This window comes from Somniosus microcephalus, chromosome 4 (assembly GCF_052327205.1).
Source record: "Somniosus microcephalus isolate GS21.2 chromosome 4, FLI_Smic_1.0, whole genome shotgun sequence".
Lineage (NCBI taxonomy): Eukaryota > Metazoa > Chordata > Chondrichthyes > Squaliformes > Somniosidae > Somniosus > Somniosus microcephalus.
In genome coordinates, this window is record NC_140990.1 from 333,366,435 (window position 1) to 333,377,201 (window position 10,767).

Consider the following 10,767-nt stretch of genomic DNA (forward strand, 5'->3'; position numbering starts at 1 on the left):
GCAAGGACAGGTTGGAGAAGCTGGATTTGTTTTCATTAGAGCAAAGGAGGTTGAGGGGTGATTTGATAGAGGTGTACAAGATTATGACGGGTTTGGATAGGCTAGACGGGGAAAGGCTGTTCCCACTAGTTCATGGAACAAGGACTAGGGGACACAGATTTAAGGTTTTGGGCAAGAGATACAGGGGGGATGTGAGGAAAAACTTTTTTATGCAGCGAGTGGTGAGGACCTGGAACTCGCTGCTGACGGAAGTGGTGGAAGTGAATACACTCAATGTTTTCAAGGTGAGACTGGATAGGCACTTGAGGGAAATAAACTTGCAGGGCTACGGGGATAGAGCGGGGGAATGGGACTGACTGGATTGCTCGACAGAGAGCCGGCATGGCCTCGATGGGCTGAATGGCCTCCTTCTGTGCCATTATGACTCTATGACTATGTAAATGCAAGACTTTCTTGTTTCAAAACACTTTACAGCTAATTAAATACTTTTTAAGTGAAGGTTGAACACTGTGTCCTTCCACGATCCCTAAAAATGGCTTTGTGATCCCATTCTCATTGCCAAAAATGTAATATGTGTGGGTAGAACAAATGAAGGACAGAGCCATGATGATCTGCTAGTCAAGGTGCTTTCTTCACTGGGCCAGAGGAAACTGAGCATGTTCATACTAAACCATGTGACAAACCATGTGACAATACATTACAACTTGACATTCACCAGGTCAGCAGGCGATAGCAATGTGGGTGGTTATTAATAAAATTAACTCTGAAAACACATTTTACTATGGCTAATTACTAACTCCTCCGACACCTTGCATTCTACCTTACAAAGATGGCTGCTCAGTGACTCTACCGTACAAAGATGGCTGCTCAGTGACTCCACCGTACAAAGATGGCTGCTCATTGACACCTCCCTCTCCTTGCACTCTACCGTACAAAGATGGCTTCCCGGTGACTCTCCCTTACAAAGATGGCTGCTTATTTACCGCCTCCTAGTCCATGTACTCTACCATACAAAGATGGCTGCCTGCCGACTCTACCGTACAAAGATGACTGCACCTTACAACGATGGCTGCTCATTGACCCACCCTCCCCCAACTCCTCGCACTCTACCTTACAAAGATGGCGGCGCCTGTGGCTCCAGCCTGCCTGAAGATCAGGTGATCGGAATCCGGTTGTGCGGCGTTTTCCAGCAGCGCGTCACGGCTTCTGCGGACTCGGCGGAAAGCGGCGGTTTCCCGTGAGGCCGGAGGTGGAGGTAAAAGGCGCTTGGGTGGAAGGGGCGACGTGAGTGAGGCGACAAGTATCCGTTCCCGGCAACTATCAAATATGAAAACTCCCAGCTTTGGGCCGGGAGCTCGGCCAGCCTCAGTCTCTGGACCGAGGGGAGGGAGGAGAGAGAGAGAGAGAGAGAGTGAGGCGGCTGGAAGGGCTGCAGCTGCTCACTGGGCTCCCCGATCTTTCATATTTAATGGTTCCCTGAGATGTTGATACCGCTGGCAAGGCCAGCATTTATTGCCCATCCCTAATTGCCCTTGAGAAGGTGGTGGTGAGCCGCCGCCTTGAGCCGCTGCAGTCCGAGCGACGGGTACTCCCACAGTGCTGTTCGGGTGCCGTGTCCGCAGCCGGTGCCGATGCCGATGCCGGGTGGTCCGTCCGGTTTTATTCTTATTTATTTTAGTACCGGTTTGTTACAACTGAGTGGCTTGCTTGGCCATTTCAGAGGGCAGTTACGAGTCAACCACATTGCTGTGGGTCTGGAGTCACATATAGGCCAGACCGGGTAAGGACGGCAGATTTCCTTCCCTAAAGGACATTAGTGAACCAGATGGGTTTTTACGACAATCCAGTAGTTCATGGTTAAAATTGCTGATAGTAGCTTTTTATTTCAGAGCAAGGAGCCAGCGAGGGCTTGACGGGCCGAATGGCCTCCTTTCGTGCTGTAACCATTCTATGATTCTATGAATTAACTGAATTTAAATTCCCCAGCTGCCGTCATGGGATTTCGACTCGCGTCTCCAGATTATTAGTCCAGGCATCTAGATTGCTAGTCCAGTAACATAACCACTATGCTACCGTTGCACGAGCCCTGGCCCCGGGGACCCTGGAGCACGAGCCCTGGCCCCGGGGACCCTGGAGCACGAGCCCTGGCCCCGGGGACCCTGGAGCACGAGCCCGGGGACCCTGGGGCACGAGCCCGGGGACCCTGGAGCACGAGCCCTGGCCCCGGGGACCCTGGAGCACGAGCCCTGGCCCCGGGGACCCTGGAGCACGAGCCCGGGGACCCTGGGGCACGAGCCCGGGGACCCTGGAGCACGAGCCCTGGCCCCGGGGACCCTGGAGCACGAGCCCTGGCCCCGGGGACCCTGGAGCACGAGCCCGGGGACCCTGGGGCACGAGCCCTGGCCCCGGGGACCCTGGGGCACGAGCCCTGGCCCCGGGGACTCTGGAGCACGAGCCCTGGCCCCGGGGACCCTGGAGCACGAGCCCTGTCCCCGGGGACCCTGGAGCGCCGGCCCCGGGGACCCTGGAGCGCCGGCCCCGGGGAACCTGGAGCACGAGCCCTGGCCCCGGGGACCCTGGAGCACGAGCCCTGGCCCCGGGGACCCTGGAGCACGAGCCCTGGCCCCGGGGACCCTGGAGCGCCGGCCCCGGGGACCCTGGAGCTCTGGCCCTGGAGCACGAGCCCCGGGGACCCTGGAGCGCTGGCCCCGGGGACCCTGGAGCACGAGCCCCGGGAACCCTGGAGCACGAGCCCCGGGGACCCTGGAGCACGAGCCCGGGGACCCTGGCGCGCCGGCCCAGGGGACCCTGGAGCGCCGGCCCCTGGAGCTCTGGCCCTGGAGCACGAGCCCCGGGGACCCTGGAGCGCTGGCCCCGGGGACCCTGGAGCACGAGCCCCGGGAACCCTGGAGCACGAGCCCCGGGGACCCTGGAGCGCTGGCCCCGGGGACCCTGGAGCACGAGCCCAGGGAACCCTGGAGCACGAGCCCCGGGAACCCTGGAGCACGAGCCCCGGGGACCCTGGAGCACGAGCCCGGGGACCCTGGCGCGCCGGCCCAGGGGACCCTGGAGCGCCGGCCCCGGGGACCCTGGAGCTCTGGCCCTGGAGCACGAGCCCCGGGGACCCTGGAGCACGAGCCCGGGGACCCTGGCGCGCCGGCCCAGGGGACCCTGGAGCGCCGGCCCCGGGGACCCTGGAGCTCTGGCCCTGGAGCACGAGCCCCGGGGACCCTGGAGCGCTGGCCCCGGGGACCCTGGAGCACGAGCCCCGGGAACCCTGGAGCACGAGCCCCGGGGACCCTGGAGCATGAGCCCGGGGACCCTGGCGCGCCGGCCCAGGGGACCCTGGAGCGCCGGCCCCGGGGACCCTGGAGCACGAGCCCGGGGACCCTGGAGCACAAGCCCTGGCCCAGGGGACCCTGGAGCGCCGGCCCCGGGAACCCTGGAGCACGAGCCCGGGGACCCTGGAGCACAAGCCCTGGCCCCGGGGACCCTGGAGCACGAGCCCCGGGGACCCTGGAGCACAAGCCCTGGCCCCGGGGACCCTGGAGCACAAGCCCTGGCCCCGGGGACCCTGGAGCACGAGCCCGGGGACCCTGGAGCACAAGCCCTGGCCCCGGGGACCCTGCAGCGCCGGCCCTGGAGCACAAGCCCTGGCCCCGGGGACCCTGGAGCACGAGCCCGGGGACCCTGGAGCACGAGCCCTGGCCCCGGGGACCCTGGAGCACGAGCCCTGGCCCCGGGGACCCTGGAGCACGAGCCCCGGCCGCGGGGACCCTGGAGCTCTGGCCACAGCCCTACCGCACCCGCTGCTGCTGCTTCATTCAAAAATGATGCATGTTTCCCAGGAGATCATTTCAACCCCACAAGCTCCCCCCACACTTTTGCAATGCGGCTTTGAACTGGGGCCGGTGCATGCTGCAGATTTACCAGAGGAAAAGGAGGAAAGACCTGCATTTATACAGCGCCTTTCACGTCCCAAAGTGCTTTACAGCCAATGAAGTACCTTTTTTTTTGAAGTTGTAATGTCGGAAACGCTGCAGCCAATTTGCGCACAGCCATCTCCCACAAACAGCAATGTGACAATGACCAGATAATATGTTTTAGTGATGTTGAAGAGAGATAAATATTGGCCAGGACACCGGGGATAACTTCTCTGCTCCTCTTCAAAATAGTGTGACCACTTCAAAAGTACTTCATTGGCTGTAAAGCAATGTGGGGCGTCCGATGGTCGTGAAAGGCGCCATATAAATGCAAGTCTTTCTTTCTAGTGCCATGGGATCTTTTACGTCCACCCAAGAGAGCAGACGGGGCCTCGGGTTAATGTCTCATCCGAAAGACAGTAGCTCCGACAGTGCAGCACTCCCTCAGCACTGCACTGGGAGTGTCGGCCTAGATTACTGTGCTCAAGTCGCTGGAGTGGGACTTGAACCCACAACCTTCTGACTCAGAGGTGAGGGTGCTGCCCACTGAGCCACAGCTGATGGCGACGCTGCGGCTTAGCGGGTTAATTTATGAGCACAGGTTGCAGAGACTAGATTTGTATCCCCTTGAGGTTAGTAGTTTGAGGGGTGATCTGATCGAGGCGTTTCAGATGTAAAAAGGATTTGATAGGGTAGAAATGGAAAAGCTATCTCCTCTACAAAAGCAAAATACTGCAAAAGCTGGAAATCTGAAATAAAAACAGAAAATGCTGCAGATACTCAGCAGGTCAGGCAGCATCTGTGGAGAGAGGAACTGAGTTAACGTTTCAGGTCGATGACCTTTCGTCAGAAATGGATGCTGCCTGACCTGCTGAGTATCTCCAGCATTTTCAGTTTGAAACTATTTCTTCTGGTGGAGGAATCAAGAACCAAGGGACATAACCTTAAAATTAGAGTGAGGCAATTTAGGAGTGAAATTAAGAAGTTTTATTTTTCAGCACACAAGGGGTAGTAGAAATCTAGAACTCCCTCTCCCAGATGGTTGTGGATGCTGGGACAATTGAAGTCTGAGATTGGTAGATTTTTGTTAGGCAAGGGTTTCAAGGGATAACGAGCAAAGGTGGGTAAATGGAGTTGAGGTGCAGATCAGCCATGATCTAACTGAATGGTGGAACAGGCTCGAGGCGCTGAATGACTTATTCCCCTATTCCTGATGTTCCAAATCAAAGTGGTGTGAGATCACATAGAAACATAGAAGATAGGAGCAGGAGTAGGCCATTCGGCCCCTCGAACCTGCTCCGCCATTTAATGAGATCATGGCTGATCATCCAAATACATTACCCTGTCCCTGCCTTCTCCCCATATCCATTGATCCCTTTAGCCTTAAGAAATATATCTAACTCCTTCTTGAATATATTTAATGAATTGGCCTCAACTGCCTTTTGTGGTAGAGAATTCCACAGGTTCACCACTCTCTGGGTGAAGAAATTCCTCCTCATCTCTGTCCTAAATGGCTTACCCCTTATCCTTAGACTGTGACCCCTGGTTCTGGACTCCCCCGCCATCGGGAACATCCTTCCTGCATCTAGTCCTGTTAGAATTTTATAAGTTTCAATGAGATCCCCTCTCATTCTTCTAAACTCCAGCAAATATAAGCCCAATCGACCCAATCTCTCCTCATACATCATTCCTGCCATCCCAGGTATCAGTCTGGTGAATCTTCGCTGCACTCCCTCCATGGCAAGAACATCCTTCTTCAGATAAGGCGACCAAAACTGCACACAATACTCAAGCTGTGGTCTCACCAAGGCACTGTACAACTGCAGCAAGACATCCTTGCTCCTGTACTCGAATCTTCTCGCTATGAAGGCCAACATACCATTTGCCTTCTTAACTGCCTGCTGCACCTGCATGCTTACCTTCAGCGACTGGTGCACAAGGACACCCAGGTCTTGTTGCACTTCCCCTTCTCCCAATCTATTGCCGTTCAGATAATAATCTGCCTTCCTGTTTTTGCCACCAAAGTGGATAACCTCGCATTTATCCACATTATCATGCATCTGCCCAATCACCCAACCTGTCCAAATCATACTGGAGTTTCTCGGCATCCTCTTCACAGCACACATGCCCACCCAGCTTTGTGTCGTCTGCAAACTTGGAGATATTACATCTAGTTCCCTCATCTAGATCATTAATATATATTGTGAATAGCTGGGGTCCTAGCACCGATCCCTGCGGTACCTCACTAGTCACTGCCTGCCACTCGGAAAAAGACCCATTTATTCCAACTCTTTGCTTCCTGTCTGCCAACCAGTTCTCTATCCAAGTCAGTACCTTACCCCCAATCCCATGTGCTTTAACTTTACACACTAATCTCTTATGCGGGACCTTATCGAAAGCCTTCTGAAAGTCCAAATGCACCACATCCACTGGTTCTCCCTTATCTATTCTACCAGTTATATCCTCAAAAAATTCCAGTAGATTAGTCAAGTACGATTTACCTTTTGTAAATCCACGTTGACTTTGTCCAATCCTGTCACTGTTTTCCAAGTGCTCTGCTATTACATCTTTTATAATGAACTCTAGCATTTTCCCCACAACCGATGTCAGGCTTACCGGTCTATAATTCCCCGTTTTCTCACTACCACCTTTTTTGAATAGTGGGGTTACATTAGCTACCCTCCAATCCATGGGAACTGTTCCAGAGTCTATAGAATTTTGGAAGATGACCATCAATTCATGTACAGGAAACTTTGGTTTATCCGGAGGTTGTATGGCCGGAAACCTCGCTCTAACGGCAGAAACCAGCAGCCGTTTTGGTTAGGTTTTTTTTCTTCTCCTAGCATTCTTTTAACAGGCAGGCTCTGGAAAGCGTCTTTGTAGCTTAGCAACAGCTTCAGAGACACTGCCAAGGTACGGGCCGAGTGTTTACAAGCTGTTGCTGAGCAACAGTGTTTGTTGTCAAATACGGAGATTTTCATCTCCGTATGCTTCAACGTTAACTTTGCATGTCCGGCAGTTTTGATATATCGGCAACCCGTCGGTGCCGGATATCAGAACTTTTCCTGTACTATTTCTAGGGCCACTTCCTTAAGCACCCTAGGATGTAGATTATCAGGCCCTGGGGATTTATCGGCCTTCAATCCTGTCAATTTCCCTAACCCCATTTCCCTACAAATACTGATTTCATTCAGTTCCTCCCTCTCATTAGACCCTATGTTCCCCAACATCTCTGGGAGGTTATTTGTGTCCTCCTTTGTGAAGACAGAACCAACGCATGTATTAATTGATCTGCCATTTCTTTGTTCCCCATTATAAATTTCCCTGATTCTGACTGCAAGGGACCTACGCTTGACTTCACCAATCTTTTTCTCTTCACATATCTATAGAGGCTTTTACAGTCAGTTTTTATGTTCCCTGCAAGCTTACTCTCATACTCTATTTTCCCCCTCTTAATTAATCCCTTTATCTTCCTTTGCTGAATCCTAAACTGCTCCCAATCCCCAGGTTTGCTGCTTTTTCTGGCCAATTTATATGTCCTCTCCTTGGATCTTATGCTATCCCTAATTTCCCTTGTTAGCCACGGTTGAGTCACCTTCTTTGTTTTATTTTTATGCCAAACAGGGATGAACAAATTCTGTAGTTCATCCATGCGATCTTTAAATGTTTGCCATTGCCTATCCACCATCAACCCTTTAAGTAACGTTCCCCAATCCATCCTAGCCAACTCACACCTCATACCATCGTAGTTTCCTTTATTTAAATTCAGGACCCTAGTCTCTCAGTCAAATACTTCACTCTCCATCTTAATGAAGAATTCGATCATATTATGATCGCTCCGCCCCAAAGGGCCTCGCACAACAAGATTGCTAATTAATCCTTTCTCATTACATAATACCCAGTCTAAGATGGCCTGATCTCTAGTTGGTTCCTCGACATATTGGTCCAGGAAACCATCCCGTATACACTCCAGGAATTCCTCCTCCACAGTATTGTTACTAATTTGGTTAGCCCAATCTATATGTCGATTAAAGTCACTCATGATAACTGCTGTGCCTTTATTGCATGCGCCTCTAATTTTCCGTTTAATGCCATCCCCAACCTCAGCATTACTGTTTGGGGGTCTGTATACAACTCCCACTAACGTTTTCTGCCCCTTGGTATTTCTCAGCTCTACCCATACAGATTCCACATCATCAGAGCTAATATCCTTCCTTACTATTGTTAATCTCCTCTTTAACCAGCAATGCTACCCCACCTCCTTTTCCTTTTTGCCTGTCTTTCCTGAATATTGAATACCCCTGGATGTTGAATTCCCAGCCTTGGTCACCCTGGAGCCATGTCTCCGTAATCCCAATTATATCATATCCGTTTCCATCTATTTGCGCAGCTAATTCATCCACCTTATTACAAATGCTCCTCGCATTAAGACACAAAGCCTTTTACAATTAGACCTTTTACAATTATTATTTACTGTGGCCATGTTTGATTTAAACCCTTGATTTCTCTGACTACCACTTTTGCTTTTCTCCTTCCTGTCTTTTGCTTCTATCCTTGCTTCCCTTTCCTCTGTCTCCCTGCACAGGTTCCCAACCCCCTGCCATTTTAGTTTCAACCCTCCCCCACAGCACGAGCAAACACTCCCCCTAGGATATCGGTCCCGGTCCCGCCCAGGTGCAAACCGTCCAGTTTGTACTGGTCCCACCACCCCCAGAACCGGTTCCAATGTCCCAGGAATTTGAATCCCTCCCCCTTGCACCATTCCTCTAGCCACATATTCATCTGAAATACCCTTTTATTTCTACTCTGACTAGCACGTGGCACTGGTAGCAATCCTGAGATTACTACCTTTGAGGTCCTATTTTTTAATTTACCTCCTAACTCCCTATATTCAGCTTTTAGGACCTCATCACAGTTTTTACCTATATCGTTGGTACCTATATGCACCACGACAACTGGCTGCTCACCCTCCCCCTCCAGAATGCCCAGCAGCCGCTCCGAGACATCCTTTACCCTTGCACCAAGGAGGCAATATACCATCCTGGAGTCTCGTTTGCACCGCAGAAACGCCTATCTATTCCCCTTACAAAAGAATCCCCTATCACTATAGCTCTCCTGCTCTTTTTCCTCCCGACCTGTGCAGCAGAACCTCCCATGGTGCCAGGAAGTTAGCTGCTGCTGCCTTCCCCCGATAAGCCATCTCCCTCAACAATATCCAAATTGGTATATCTGTTTGAGAGGGGGATGGCCACAGGGGACCCCTGCACTACCTGCCTGCACCTACTACTCTGCCTGGTGGTCACCCATTCCCTTCCTGCCTTTCCCGCCTTTACCTGCTGTGTGACAAACTACCTAAACGTGCTATCCACGATGTCCTCAGCATCGCGAGTGCTCCAGTATGTATCCATTCGCAGCTCCAGCACCGCAATGCGGTCTGTCAATAGCTGCAGCTGATACACTTTCCGCACACATGGTCGTCAGGGACACAGGAAGTGTCCCTGATTTCCCACATCGCGCAGGAGGAGCATGCCACAGGGCCGAGCTGTCCTGCCATGACTTACCCTTTAATTCATTTAAATTAATTTAAATCAAATCAATACCACTAATTACACTACAATTAAATTATATTCCCAAGGGCACTTGGTTACTAGCACTCCCCGATACACAAACTATAACCACATAAATTAGGACCTTCTAAATTTTATAAACTATTAATCTTAACTGTCAAACTATAGAGTAGTATAAATACTCACCTGGCAGCACTCACCAATCCTCTGCTTCCTCTTGCCCGCGTCGCTTTTTGAATCGTGGCATGGCTCCGGAACGCCGCCGCCAGTCTGAGATTGGTAAGCCTTGAATCGCCGCTCTCTCCGATCCCGACACTGGCCTCAATCAGCTCCCTCCGCTTGTGCCGACGTCACTTTTGACTTCTGAAGTCACTCTTTAAAAATTATGCCGGTGCTGAGATGGTACCGCCGCCTCGCCGGTCCTCCCAGGTCCGCACTGCCGCTGCTGCTGTGGCACCTACCTGCGCCTCGGGCTCTCTTTATATCGCCCTCGCCGCTCCTCCCAGGTCCACCTCTTGGAAGGGTTCTTGCATATCTTGGCCTTATTTTCTCCAATTAAATATTGCGAAAACCAAAACCATTGTTTCCGGTCCCCGCCACAAACTCCGTTCCCCAGCCACTGACTCCATCCCTCACCCGAACATCTGTCTGAGGCTGAACCACACTGTTTGCAACCTTGGTGTCATATTTGACCCTGAAATGAGCTTCCGACCACATATCCGCGGCATAACAAAGACCGCCTACTTCCACCTCCATAAAGTCTCCGCCTTTGCCTCAGCTCATCCGCTGCTGAAACCCTCACCCATGCCTTTGTTACCTCTACACTTGACTATTCCAACGCACTCCTGGCTGGCCTCCCACATTCCACCCTACGTAAACTTGAGGTCATCCAAAGTCAGCTGCCCGTGTCCAAACTCGGCTGCCCGTGTCCTAACTCGCACCACGTCTCGTTCGCCCATCTCCCCTGTGCTCGCTGACCTACATTGGCTCCCAGTTAAGCAACGTCTCGATTTCAAAATTCTCATCCTTGTTTTCAAGTCCCTCCATGGCCTCGCCCCTTCCTATCTCTGTAATCTCCTTCAGCCCCACAAACCCCCCCCCCCCCCCCCCCCGGAGATATCTGCACTCTTCTAATTCTGCCCTCTTGAGCATCCCTGATTATAATCGCTCAACCATTGGTGGCCGTGCCTTCTGTTGCCTAGGCCCTAAGCTCTGGAATTCCCTCCCTAAACCTCTCCACCTCTCTCTCCTCCTTTAAGATGCTCCTTAAAACCTAC

General features: G+C 52.5%; 1 protein-coding gene across 1 annotated transcript in view; it reads left to right on the forward strand.

The window, feature by feature from the left end:
• The first annotated feature begins 1,061 nt into the window (after positions 1-1,061).
• The window catches only part of tmem177 (transmembrane protein 177), a 36,220-nt gene continuing 26,514 nt past the window's right edge, over positions 1,062-10,767 (forward strand). Inside the window, exon 1 of the mRNA XM_085986869.1 lies at positions 1,062-1,255. The gene's annotated coding sequence lies outside the window, so the exon portion shown is untranslated. The remainder of the gene's footprint in view (positions 1,256-10,767) is intronic.